Genomic DNA, 13,815 nt, shown 5'->3' on the forward strand with positions numbered 1-13,815 from the left:
CACATCTTCTTTATCCATTCATCAGTTGGTGGACATTTGGGGTCTGTCCATAGTCTGTCTACTGTTGATAATGCAGTTATAAATGTCAGGGTGAATGTATAATGTACCCCTTTGAGTCTGTATTTTTGTATCCTTTAGGTAAATACCTACCAGTGCAATTGCTGGGTCATAGGGTAGTTCTATTTTTCAACTTTTTTTTTTTTTAATGTTTATTTTCTCTTTGAGAAAGACAGAGCATGAGTGAGGGAGGGGCGGGGGCTGGGGGTGGGGTGGGGGACACAGGATCGAAAGCAGGATCCAGGTGATGAGCTGTCAGCACAGAGCCTCATGTGGGGCTCAAACTTAGGAACCACGAGCTCATGACCTGAACCAAAGTCAGCGCTTAACCGACTAAGCCACCCACGTGCCACTATTTTTTAACTTTTTGAGGAACCTCCACACTGTTTTCCAGAGTGCCACAGCAGTTTGCATTCATTCCAACAGTGTAAGAGGGTTCCCCTTTTTTCCACTTCATCGCCAACACCTATTGTTTCTTATGTTGTTAACTTTAATCATTCTGACAGGTGTTAAGTGATACCCCGTTGTGGTTTTGATTTCTATTTCCCTAATGATGAGTGATGTTAAGCATCTTTAAAAAAAATTCCAATTTTATAACTGCACAGAGTTCAGATGTGAGAAAGAAATACAATAACGTCCCTAACACTAAATGCTTATAAATGTGACTCCAGAGACACGTTTATGTTCACCGCATTAAGATGGTACATGTTTCTTTCTTTTTATTTAGTTTGGAAACCAACTCCAAATGAATAAGATCTATCAAGGAACATCCTATTGAAGGAGGATGAAAACAATAAACTGTATTCCACATTTACAAAGAAGTTTAAAAGATACTTTCAGATTCTCATTCTCAGCACAGATGTTCACTACATGTCCCTTGTTCATAGAGGACCATGCCCTCTAGAGTGAAAAGTTTTTTGTTTTCTTTTTAAATACTGAATGTAAGTGTGAAGTGTGTTTCCATATCACAGGATAACCATAGATTGAGCGTCCCTAAAGTGATACAAGGTGACTCTTCGATAATTCAACTCCCTGCCCTGAATTGCTACATTTCATTATCATAAACTGTGACCTCACACCCTCTGAGAAAGAAGTTTCCCATATACCCAAACTGTGAGGATGGTGCACTAACTCTAAAAGATGGAAAACAATGGCAAGGATCAGTTTCAAGAATATTTGGGTCCAGAGACCTTTCTAAATATGAGATCAGTCCTTCTTGTTTTTATTTAATCATCTTAAACCACCTACAATTTATAACAGCAGACCAGACCTACACAATTATATTCCAGACAAATACCAAAATAAGATTTCCTTCAAGGTGTCTATTAGATTATGATCTTAATGGAATCCAACCAGAAAGAAACACAAAGTATCCTCAGAGTCTCTAAGGGGGAAAAAAAAAATAAAACTAACAAAGACTTAATTTGGCTGGCCATGTTTCACATAGAAACCATAATAACCCCACTGAAAGCTGCCATTTCTCTAAGAACAGAATAATATGAAATAGTCTACATTATATATTAATAGGAGTTGTTATTCAGTTATTTTGTTTTAACTGAAAATTAATCCAAAGCCTATCATTCTGTAGGACAGAGTGATTCAGGTCACCCGTTACTAAATTAAACATTTTCTGCTCTCACTGCATCTCATTAAACAAGCCACTGCAAGTTTAAATAACTCCACGCTTCCATCTGCACAGTCACCCATTTTGTTATTGTTTACAGCAACCTAATTTGGCACATAATAATTCAGGCAGCATTGGTTTCATATTACACTGAAGTATTAATTTTTAATGTAATTGCATTCTTTCGTCCAACAAAAGCTAGATCAGTGGGGATTTTACTCAAGTGATTCTTCAATTATTATACAAGGCAAATTCTTTTAAGACTCTGCACCTCTCTTTGCCCTGATTCATTTCTCTATAAATTAAAAACTCATTATGAGCTTATTTAAACTAGCTTATTTACTTAAACAACACAGTGAATGATTATCTTAGTATAAAATATATGGCCTATACATCTTTAAAACACCTTCTTTTCCAAAGGACATTTGATTCAGTAATGAAGCAAGGCATAGTTTTCTAGCATAGTAATGTATTATTACTGAACCCCACAACTTTTTCATTTTATATGATTGCTAAGGGTTGTTCCTATATGTTTCCTTCTATCACACATTTGAATAAAGAAGATATTTGGAGGAATAAATTAAAGATCAGCTAACATGTCACCCCTCAAATGTGGGATAATCACAAAGATGTACAATGTACATACTTCAGAAGAAAAAAGGTAGATTGATTGAAAGTAACAAGGCCAAGAGCAAAATATAAAATACGTTTACAAAACAGCAGGATGGACTTCAATTAATCACTAAGAACCTTCCATTTTGTTCATTCATCTTTGTACATTTTCTGTATTGTAGCTCATATTTGTAATAATCCCCTTTAAAATACTGACTTTCTGAAAAAGAGTATATTCTTTTTTTCAAAAATTTTTTTTAATTTTTATTTATTTTTGAGAGAGAGAACATGAGTGGGGGAGAGGCAGAGAGAGAGGGAGACACAGAATCCAAAGCAGGCTCCAGGCTCTGAGATGCCAGCACAGAGCCTGATGCGGGGCTTGAACTCACAAACCGTGAGACCATGTCCTGAGGCGAAGTTGGGTACTTAACCGACTGAGCCACCCAGGTGCCCGTGAAAAAGAGTATATTCTTAAAATTAATATGTGTCCCTTCAAATCAGCATTTTTGTATCCGTTGGATAAATACTTAGTAGTGCAACTGCTGGGTCATATGATAGTTCTATTTTTAGATTTTTGAGGAACCTCCACAGTTTTCCAGAGTGACTGTACCAGTTTGCATTCCCACCAACGGCACCCCAATGTTTATAGCAGCACTATCAACAATAACCAAATGGAAAGAGCCCAAATGTCCATCAACTGATGAATGGATAACGAAGATGTGTTGTATATGTATATATGTGTGTATGTATATATATATATATTGGAATACCACTCAGCAATCAAAAAGAATGAAATCTTGCCATTTGCAACCATGTGAATGGAAGAAGAGTGTATCATGCTAAGCAAAATAAGTCAGAGAAAGAAATACATCATATGATTTCATTAATATGTAGAATATAAGAAATAAAACACATGAATATAAGGGAAGGGAAGTAAAAGTAAGATACAAACAGACAGAAGGCAAACCATAAGAGACTATTAAACACAGAATAAACTAAGGGTTTCAGAGGGGAGATGGGTGGGGGCATGGGCTAAATGGGTGATGTGCATTAAGGAGGGCACTTGTTGGGATGAGAACTGGGTGTTATATATATGGAAGTGATGAATCACTGGGTGCTACCCGTGAAACCAATACGACATCGTTTGTTAACTAACTTGACTTTAAATAAATAAGCTAAAACATAAATAACAAAACTAACATGTTAAAATTCAATTTTCAAATGCTTATATTTATGGTAACTAGCAGATAATTGAGGAAACAAAGTAATTATCTAAAATGTAATCTGAGTTCTATAATTCTGAGATTTAGCTATATTGGCCCCTTGGCCAGTTCACTACAGAGCAGAATTTAGTATAAGGCGGGTCATTTTGGACTTAATCTAAAGTGACTATGTTAATTTTAAAAAGTGAATTTAAGAAAAAGATAATATTTGGGGATAACACCTATAAGGCAATGTGGAGGTCTGAATCTATAAAGGATCTTCTCCTATCAATTCTCTTCTACACCTTGTAAATCCATTTCCCAAAACATTTAAAACATAATGGATTGCGTTGCTTAAAAAATGTATATGAATTAGTTATTCTTATATGCAATATATGAACAGGACAGTGTTTTCTCAAAAAAGACAATGCAATCCTTGAAAAAGATATTATAAATTATAGAAACATTACTTATATTTTAAAATACCTGAAAATATAGAAGTTTTTAATTTACTCCATCAGGTTTCCTATATGTATAAGTTTAATAAAACAGACCAGCCTAAATTAATAAATCAGTAGGTAAATGACATCTTATACACAATTATTTTTATTAATCTTGATTTCAGTGTAAATATCCATGGGGATAACAAACTGTGGTGTTGTAAATTATAAATTCGGACATTTAGAATCAAAAATAAAAATTCTAGCAAGTCAAGAGTTGTGAAGCTCAGCGGAAAACATGCTCTTCTCTAGTTAACACTTGACTCACAGGATAATATAACAAATCATGGGTCAAAAAATTTCTATTAACTTCTTTAAGTTGACCTATTTAACAACAGGACAAGGATTTCATTATGGCTAATTTCTCCAGAGCTTTTAAGTATGGAATAAAATGAACAAGGCTCCTCCTCAAAGTCCCCTTCTCACATTTTAGCACTATGAAGGCAATTCTCTACATAATATTCTCTGACCATTCACCAACACCACCGATGTCTTCGTTGCCTCCCAGACTTGACCCAGGCAGGGATACCTACTTGGTTGCCATTCTCTGTGTATCCTCTTACGGGAACTGATCAAGGAGACAATCTTCTGTGTCTGGTGTAACCAAGTCAGAACTATTTGAAAGCTACTACCTATCTAAAGGTCCTGTATTCTTTAGTTTAAGTTTACTAAATGTCTTGGAGATACAAAATAAATAGAACTCAAGAAGCTTGAAGTGTAGTAAATAAGACATATACATTCAAGGACAATTAGTACATGGGGTGTAAATGCTCTAGCAGAGGCAGACGCTGGTTGCTATGGGAGAAGAACACTTAATCCAAACAAAAGGGAATAAGGTAAAACATTACAAGAAAGAGCTTTAGGCTAAATCATTAAGGAGCTAGTGAGTCAGATGACTCAAATAGATCATTCCAGGCACAAAAATTCAGGAACAAAATAAAAGGAAAAGGCACATAAGTATGAGTGAGAGACAGAAACTCCAAAGAGGTTGGAGAGGTAAAGAGGGCCTTGAGTGTCATGCTAAGAAATATGGAGTTTACCCTGAAGGCTATGGGAGCCACTGAAGAATTTTAAGCAGGAGAGAGATATGACCACAAAGCAGATTTGAGTTTGAGAGACATCATCGTGGAAATAATTTACCAGAAGGAAAGGAGTATGGGGGAAGAAAAAGGAGGTCACAACTACCTAAACGCCTATCACCTGGACTTGTGGATAATTAAACTAATGGTTTTTACCCAGGGGAAAGAAACAATCTCTGAAATGCCTGTAGCAAGATGTCTCTATATTAAGGATTACCTAAATAAATAGAACCTAACATTTATGATGTATGTCTCCCTATATGGTATTAGATATGCATCATATCTCTATCATACACAAGTATAACACTCTAGAGTACAAAATGGAGATGTTTCATAATTTAAATATTCCTTCTGTCTGAGGTAATGTCATGAATCTCATTCAGATAGCTCATCTGTTCTAAGCCAGATAATCATATCCAACATAGGAAGGACCTTGGGAGGTACCAATGATATCATGGACCACTCTCTACTTTGTATAATCTTTTGGACTGCCTGTATCCTTGACATCATTTAATAGAGTAATACAGGTTAAAAGTGCTGATTCATGCTGGTCTCATTTGACAGTCTGGTCCCATATGTTTGCTCAGGGAGGGAAAACAAGGAGGCTAGTGAGGCTGCCACACTGTGACTGAAAGGAGAGTCACAGAAAGAGGAGTTCAGAGTGGTAAATAAAGGACTGGATATTATAGCACTTTATTAGAGATTGTAATGCCTTTGACTCTTACCCTGAGAGAGATAGGAAACCACTGAAGGGTTTGGAGTAGAAAACTGACATGGTAATTGTGATTCATGTTTTGAGAAAAGGCTATAGGGTGCCATGAACAGAAAAAGGGAGGCCACTTAGGAGGTCCTTACACGGGGTGCCTGGGTGGCTCAGTTGGTTAAGCGTCTGACTTCAGCTCAGGTCATGACCTCACAGTTCGTGGACTCGAGTCCCATGTTGGGCTCTGTGCTGATACCTCAGAGCCTGGAGCCTGCTTTGGATTCTGTGTCTCCCTCTCTCTCTGCCCCTCCCCAGCTCACTCACTCTCTCTCTCTCAGAAATAAATATTTAAAAAACAAACAAACAAACAAACAAACAAACAAAAGGAGGTCCTTACAAAAAATAGGTAAACGATGATGGTGGCTTGGAGAGGTAGAGGTAATGAGAAGTAACCTATATTCTGCATATATTTTGAAGATAGAGCCAACAACATTTACTGACAGATTAAATGTGAAGTATGAGAAAAAGGGAGGAGTCAAACATAACCCCAAGTTGTTTTGGCCTGAGAATCTGGAAGGATGAAATAGCCAATTACTGAGATGAGGAGGACTATGAGAGGAGCAGGTTTCATAGGAATGACCAGGATTTCAGCTTCATATATTAGACTCCAAAGCTAATTAGACATATAAATAGAAATGAGAAGGGGACCACTGCCTAAATGAGTCTGCAGTTCAGGAGAGAAATCTGGGCTAAACAGACAAATTTGGGAAATATCTTCATATGGATGATGTTTAAAACTACGAGCCTGGATGAAATCATCAAGAGATGACTTGTATTGTCAAAGAAAAGGCCCAAGGAATGAGCGCTGAGGGATTCCAGTTATTAGAGATTAGAAAGAGGAAGAACAAACAAAGAAAACCAACCAAGTGAAGAAACTTATTCAAGATAAAAGGAATGACCATCTATGTCATCTTAATTGATAGGCACGAAAAATGAGGGTTAAGACTTTCTCACTGAATTTAGCAAAAGGGAGGCCTCAGATAACCTTAATAAGAACAGAAATTTAAAAGGTAGAACACATGGGTTTTAGATATTTTAAGATGATTTCTACTGTTCTGGCTAGGGTGACTGAGTGATAGTATATTCACAGACAGATATAGGGAGTACAGTCCTAATTTTCCATGCTTAGCTTCAGAGTGTAAGAAAAATCCCCAAATCCATTTCTAACTAATAAAGTATTAACACCTAAAATGACATACCAACATATTAATACTTTAAAAAAAGTCTCAAAGCATAACCAACAATTGCATAACAAAGCATCACTAACTGTTTTTACCTGTTTCTTCTTTTTTTTAAATTTTTAAGTGTTTTTATTTTTGAGACAGAGAGAGACAGAGCATGAGCAGGGGAGGGAGGGGCAGAGAGAGAGGGAGACACAGAATCGGAAGCAGGCTCCAGGCTCTGAGCTGTCAGCACAGAGCCCGACGTGAGGCTCGAACTCACAGACTGTGAGATCATGACCTGAGCTGAAGTCGAACGCTTAAACGACTGAGCCACCCAGGCGCCCCTTTACCTGTTTCTTCTTAAAGTGAGATCATGGCTATTACCTGAATAACAGTACTGAGCCCATCTATCATCAGAATTATGTAGGATTAAAAGACTTCACCCCTCTAAGAGAAGAGATCCAGATTTGAGTCTAGGAGCTTGCCCAACAGAGTCTAATCCTTTGGGTAGGAAAGATGCTTCCAAATCATTTCTGCTAGAAACAGCAGATGGAGATTTTGTTTATTTTGCTTTGTTTTATATGTACCCTCTTGGCAAATTCACTTCTAGAAAGCTTATCCAGAAGAAACTAATCCTCTGAGCAGGAATTTTTTTAGGTTGCTGCCCAAAAGGAATCCAACCTATGGATGGGAAAACTTAGGGCCAAATCCCAGCACTAGTCACAAATTGATTATAAGCCAGAAACTGAAAGAGACAAGAGGTTGACTGAGTAGTTAAGACAGTAAAGATTAGATGGTAAGGTCAGCATCCAGGGAAAATTCATGTGGCCTATTGAAAGGCTGCCCCTCCACCCCAATGCCAGGGACACTGCTTATAGAAGCAGCTGTCCATTCCCACACTGTCCACTACTTTAAAAGTAGCTTCTCCATCTTGGTCAGTGTGGATTTGGGTGGAGAAAAAGCTATATCTTCCAGAGGCAAGTCTTTGGTAACATAACTATGCAGCATGGTACTCAGGGAAGGAACTAATGGGCAAAGACATTGCTATCCTGAACTGACCCTATCAACTTCTAATCCTTTGTTACTGGAGTCTTTTATGCTAATAAGCAAATGGGTTAATTGCTTAAAGTAAGCTTGTTTACAGATCACTGGAAACAATTATTAATTTGATGAGCTTCAGAAAGCTGTGGGATAATTCAGTACTAACCTAAAGAGATAGACAACATTTCCAAATGTTGCTTATTTTAGCAGAAAACAGTTTAAGGCAGATTCATTTCCACACAGCTCAGCTGACAGCCAGCTTCCCACGTAACTTCACGTGAGTACATTCTCTTTCCAACTGTCCCTGAGCATAGAATACACTATATTACTGAAAGCCTCTTCCTGTTTGAAATATACGCTATTAAATACTTTTTCTCCTATGCCTTGGCTACATTTTCATGAGCAATATATGGAACCCACATTGAAATCTCAACTTTCTGTTGAGATACCTGATTGTCAGTGGAATCTGACAAGTATCATTCAATTTGACTCAACAAACCCTTATGGCGCAGTGACAGTGTGCCAGGAACCATGCTATTGAAAGATGAGTAGAAGATCAATTTTATCCTCAAATTGCTAACTGGATTTTCTCATGGTGTTTGGGGCGTGGGGGGTGGTGGAACAGGAAAGGGTCAGAAAAAAACTTTGTGGAAAGGGAAATAATTAGAGGTCAACTGTGAAGATAGCCAGAGCTTCAACTGGTAAAAGGACATTCCTAAAAAAGGAAAGAGTGAGGCAAGATGGAGAGGGGGACCAGCGGCCTGCCTACCTAAGCAGGAGGGGATGCAGGATGGACAGAGGAAATGTGGCCACATGGAAAGACTTGAATGTCCTGGTCAAGAGGCTGTGTGGAATGAGGAGTCACTGAAGCTTTCAGAGGTGGGAAGCGATAGGATTCAGGTCTGATTTCTTGAAAACTAGGTTGGAGGAAGGATAATGGATGCCTCACAATAAGACAGAGAGAACAGAGAGAGAAAAAGAGACAACCTGTGATCTGGAAGAGACACAGTGGCAGGTTTCTATTTCAATTTCCATTTCAAGGAAGTGGAAAAAGAAATATAGATATTGTAGACACTGTAAGAGTAGAACCTACGTGACCGGGAAAATGAGTGATTACTCACTGAGGTCTCTTTCCTGACCACTCTATTGAAAATCAGCCTACTCACACATACAACCCCATGTCTCCTTTCCACTTTGCCTTTTCTCATAGCACTTACCCCCATCAGATATACATTAAACATATTTAGACATACTTTAAACCACATCCTACTTACCTATTTTGTCTGTCTTCCTTGACTATAATGTAAGCGTCATCAGGGCAGGAACTTGGATCCGTTTTGTTCACTGTTGTACTTCTACCAAAGCAAGAACTTAGTAAATATTTGCTAAATGAATGAAGGCAAAAATGACTGAAATATGATGGTGTCATTAATAGAAACCACAGGGTCAAGGTTCTCTTTTCTGAGTCCTGAGGCTATAGATAATCATACAAGAGCATAATAACAAATTAGGCTGTGTTAAAATCATGGCTTTGAATATATCTCAATGATTTTCTGTTTCCAAAGGACTTTAAGTTATATTTATAACCCATTCAAACTCAGGGTGAGGAGACCTCAGTTCTGTCTTCAGTTCTAATACAAAAGATGCCAGTTTAGAAAAGTCGTTTTTCTTCCGTAAACTGTATTTCCCTCATCTGTAAAATTAGGGATTAAGTGAATTTACATACACCCACTGTAGGATTAGACAAATCCCAATTTAATTAGCCAAGGATGTAGAATCTTCCAGCCAGATCTGTGAAGTGACCAAATGCTTGCCACACCACTGGCCTTTTTTATACATGTGGTTAAAATCACTTACCCAGAAAGAACTTATGCTGCCACAGGCATGCTTCCACTTAAAGGAATGTTTACAAACAGCAGATCTTCTAGTTGTTAAATCAAACTCAGCATGAGCAAGGTCACAGCCCCCATCCATATGGAGAAAGCAGAGTCAGGGCCTGGGTGTCCTTGGTCAATTTCTCTCCCCTAGCTTTCCAATGTTCCAGAAAGCTTGTTTCTCCAGAGGCTATTATTAACTGATTTAAAACCCTGTTATCTGTGCAGTTTTGATAATGAGTTTGGTCTGAAGATCTCAGTTACAAATTCATTTCCTCCCAACTTCCAAGATTCCTTTTAGTGCTAATATGCTATATTTCTATAAACTTTCATAGGACCTCACCCAGTTGTAAGGTTGATAACCCTTCTTCCTTCTAAATACAAATTCACCATCAGAGTATATATGGTCCTACCAGATAGCTATTTCTTTAAGCACTAAAAAGAAGCATAGTGATTTTGAATTACGGGAATTTTAAGTAGTTTGAATGGGTTATAAATATAACTCAAAGTCCTTTGGAAACAGAAAGTTATTGAGATATATTCAAAGCCATGATTTCAACACAGCCTAATTTGTTATTATTTAACATTCGCATCCCACTTGGGTAGCATTATGGCTCATGAACTGTAGGGTGATGGAGGAAGCATGCCATCTGCTTCATTGCTAGGAGCTGTGGTCTCCTGAGGTCACTAACGGTGATTATTAACATAGCCTCAAAGGAAACAGTGACTCTGTGCCCAAGGAGGCCAGAAGCTCAAATGTTCTCACTCCAATTCTCTTACTGATTAACTAGGCAACTTCTTAGCAGGAGACCCTTAACCTTGAGCTATCTCTTTAACCCAATCTTTAACAGATTTGATAAGAGCAGTATTTTGCCCCCTTTCATGCTTTTAGATTAGATTACTTTTTTTTTTTCTATATATTGTACTCCAGGGATAATATCACTTATCACACACAAAGGTGTTGGCTGGGTTAATTAAAATATGATTCCAAGATAGACCACAAATTGAAATGCTAAACAATGATTGTTCCCTCATGTCTGTGAGTTCATGAGCCATTGTATAAAAAGAGTCTCAGTTCATTCTTTATATCATTACAGAGTGTCTTCTTCACAGAAGAGTAAGGAAAAGTTGGCCCATTCATGCCAGCATATTATCATATTTCAGTATGATAATTCAAGGGATTTTTAATTGGCACTCATTATTAATAATAACCCCAATTTTTCAAATAGAGCAGAGGAAGCAGTCATTTACACTTTTGTTTTAGAATTAGAAGGTTTTTACCCCCTATTTTCTCAATTACCATTACCCCCAACCCTAAAACTTCAAATTCTGCTGTTAGAGATGTTACTCCCCCCCAACTCCCCTCCCACCAAAACAGTTTCTCCAAATGTTTATATCCCTGGAAGATGTAGGATATTAAGATGCAATCAATCACTAACACTGTGTGAAGCCCCACAGGCAGAAGGAACTCAGGAGTATTAGGTGTTTGGGGTGGCGGGTTGAGGGGTGGGGGGAAGCAGGGTCAGAAAAAGAAGTAGCAGATGTCTAAGACAAACTTTACCTATTTCACGGTTTTGCCCAAGGCAGCCTTCCAGTAATAGGCTTTAGCTCTGTGGTGGTAGCAATGGGAAAACACAATGGCAAAAAGGTAAACTTGCTGGTTTCAAAAATTCACCTTGACAAAAAAATAGAAGATGAAAAGCGTACCCCTAGGGTAGAGATATGAATAAAACCTCACAATTCTATACAAACTACTATCTTTGCTGGTCCTTGGTAACTTGGAGGCATCTGCAAATCTTGCCCATTCTTCGCTGCTTCTAAATTAAGCAGAGCCAAGCCCAGTGACCACATAGGAAACAAAAGCCAAGCCCACCCAGGGAGAGAGGACCCCAGGCTCAGAACACTGGCATCAGGACCGCACTAGGCCGGTCAGCAAAGCTGGCAGCATCTGAGATTGCATCCCCAGGCATGACTGATCAGGCAGAGCAGTGTTTGGGGAGATGAGAGATGCTTCCATGAAAATTTGTGTCAAAAGCAGCATCTTCCCATTTAACAAACACCTTTATTTAACTCATTTCCTTCGAAGCAAATACCATTTTTTTTTTCATTTTTGTAATACTACATTGTCTCATCATGCTCAAAAAACATGTAAGTAAGCATTAAGAACTGCAATATGTATAAGTAAAAAATCATTCATGGGGAAGAATAAACAAATGACAAGATTTTTAAGCCAAATCAGAACCATATTATCTTAAAAAACATATTAAGTGTGCAAATAATTGTATAAGTAAGTAGCAAACACAAAAACTATGTGTTTGCTATGTACTATGGCCTATCTCTTCAGAGACAGTGTCATTTATTTCATTTAATACTTTAAGAATAAAAAGACAGACTTATAATCATTGTAAGTATTTTAAGTATTACACAATGAATAAAGTATTTTCTTCTTTGTGTATATGATGTTAATACAAATTCTAATTGCTGGTAGTAGTGTATTACAGTTTAAAACAATAATCAGTGTTCACATCATGCAAGAAAAGGGAGCAAATTGTAGAATTATCAAAATATGGAATCATGTGTTTAAGTCCAACTATGCCCCACTAAGTCATATGAAAGAAAACTGAGAACATACAAAGACACCACATGGAAATGCTTTCCTAAGCATTTCCAAGCGTTTCCTAATCAAAGTCCTCTTAGAAACTTACTTAGAGCTACACCATTCTTGGCCACTTGCACCTTCTCTCGGAGGAAACACATCCATCTTTTCTATCATCAAACCACCACCTTGGTGCTGGATTCCATTCATTCTTCTTCCCTCAGGGACTGCCATCCATCAGTGTTGCCTTCTCTCTTCTGCATCTTTAATCTCTCTCTCTCTCTCTCTCTCTCTCTCTCTCTCTCTCTCTCTACTGCAATTATACCTAGGCAAACAAATAAGCTCAAGCCTCCTGCAATTTAAAACCACTCCTCTCACACATCACCAAGTCCTACCACCCTATGTGCCTTTTCCCTTTCTCACTCAACACACTGAAGAAACAACTATATATCCCAACTCTAATTCTACAGTGTATAATTAGTCTTCAGCTTTCAACAATCTCACATCTGCCTACCCTCAATAACTGTCAAAACCGCTCTATTCACAGTGACCAGGGACACTCCCTTTAGTGAAACCCAATAGAGAATTTTTAGTCTTTATTCAGTTTGTCTCTAACATGCTACACTGTTGGCCGCTAGTTCCTATTTGAAACCCATCCCTTCACTACTGAGATATGCACATATCTAGAAACCAGGTTCTTTTTACCCTTCTGTCTGTCTATCAATGCTTCTCTGTCACTTTTCCTGGGTCTTTTTTTCCCCAATTATACAACATTTATAAGCATCAAACTATGTTCATCAAGCACATTTTGATGCTTATAAATGTTGTAGCAAAGGCAATTTGAAGGCATTTGAAGGCAAAACCTGGGAGCCATCCATGCTTGTCCCTTCTGATATACTAACAAAATACTGGGCAGTGATCTTTCTAAAATGAAAATCTGAGTACATGACTTCTCTATTTAAAATCCTTTTATATAGCAACCCAAAGTCTTCAAGATAAAGGTCAGCCTTGTTAGCTTTGCACAGGAAGGTGTTTGCAATCAGGTATCTACCTATTTCTCCAGCATCACCGCTGCGTCTCCTTCTTAAGCACCCAATGTTCTGGCCATACTATCTTGGACAACCTATACTTCATACAATGTGCCATGGTCTTTAACATCTCTGTCCATCTGCCATTTCCACATACTGCGTTGTGATTCTAGAATACTTCTCTCCATTCTAACTATTCTTTGTAGTTCAAGATTCAATTTAGGCATCACCCATTGGTATCTGCATGCTATTCACCTTTGCAATTCCTACCCATTA

The 13,815-nt window shown here is 37.9% G+C and overlaps 1 protein-coding gene and 1 long non-coding RNA gene across 11 annotated transcripts in view; both read right to left on the reverse strand.

Annotated features, from left to right (window-relative positions):
• IMMP2L (inner mitochondrial membrane peptidase subunit 2) overlaps positions 1–13,815 on the reverse strand; it is an 879,044-nt gene that overhangs the window by 581,537 nt on the left and 283,692 nt on the right. The window lies entirely within an intron of this gene.
• LOC125930873 (uncharacterized) overlaps positions 1–13,815 on the reverse strand; it is a 60,384-nt gene that overhangs the window by 33,628 nt on the left and 12,941 nt on the right. Inside the window, exons 2-3 of the long non-coding RNA XR_007460280.1 lie at positions 11,477–11,590; positions 9,316–9,396 (exon numbers count right to left, since the gene is read on the reverse strand). This is a non-coding gene — a long non-coding RNA (uncharacterized LOC125930873). The remainder of the gene's footprint in view (positions 1–9,315; positions 9,397–11,476; positions 11,591–13,815) is intronic.

Source organism: Panthera uncia, chromosome A2 (genome assembly GCF_023721935.1).
Source record: "Panthera uncia isolate 11264 chromosome A2, Puncia_PCG_1.0, whole genome shotgun sequence".
NCBI classification, from domain to species: domain Eukaryota; kingdom Metazoa; phylum Chordata; class Mammalia; order Carnivora; family Felidae; genus Panthera; species Panthera uncia.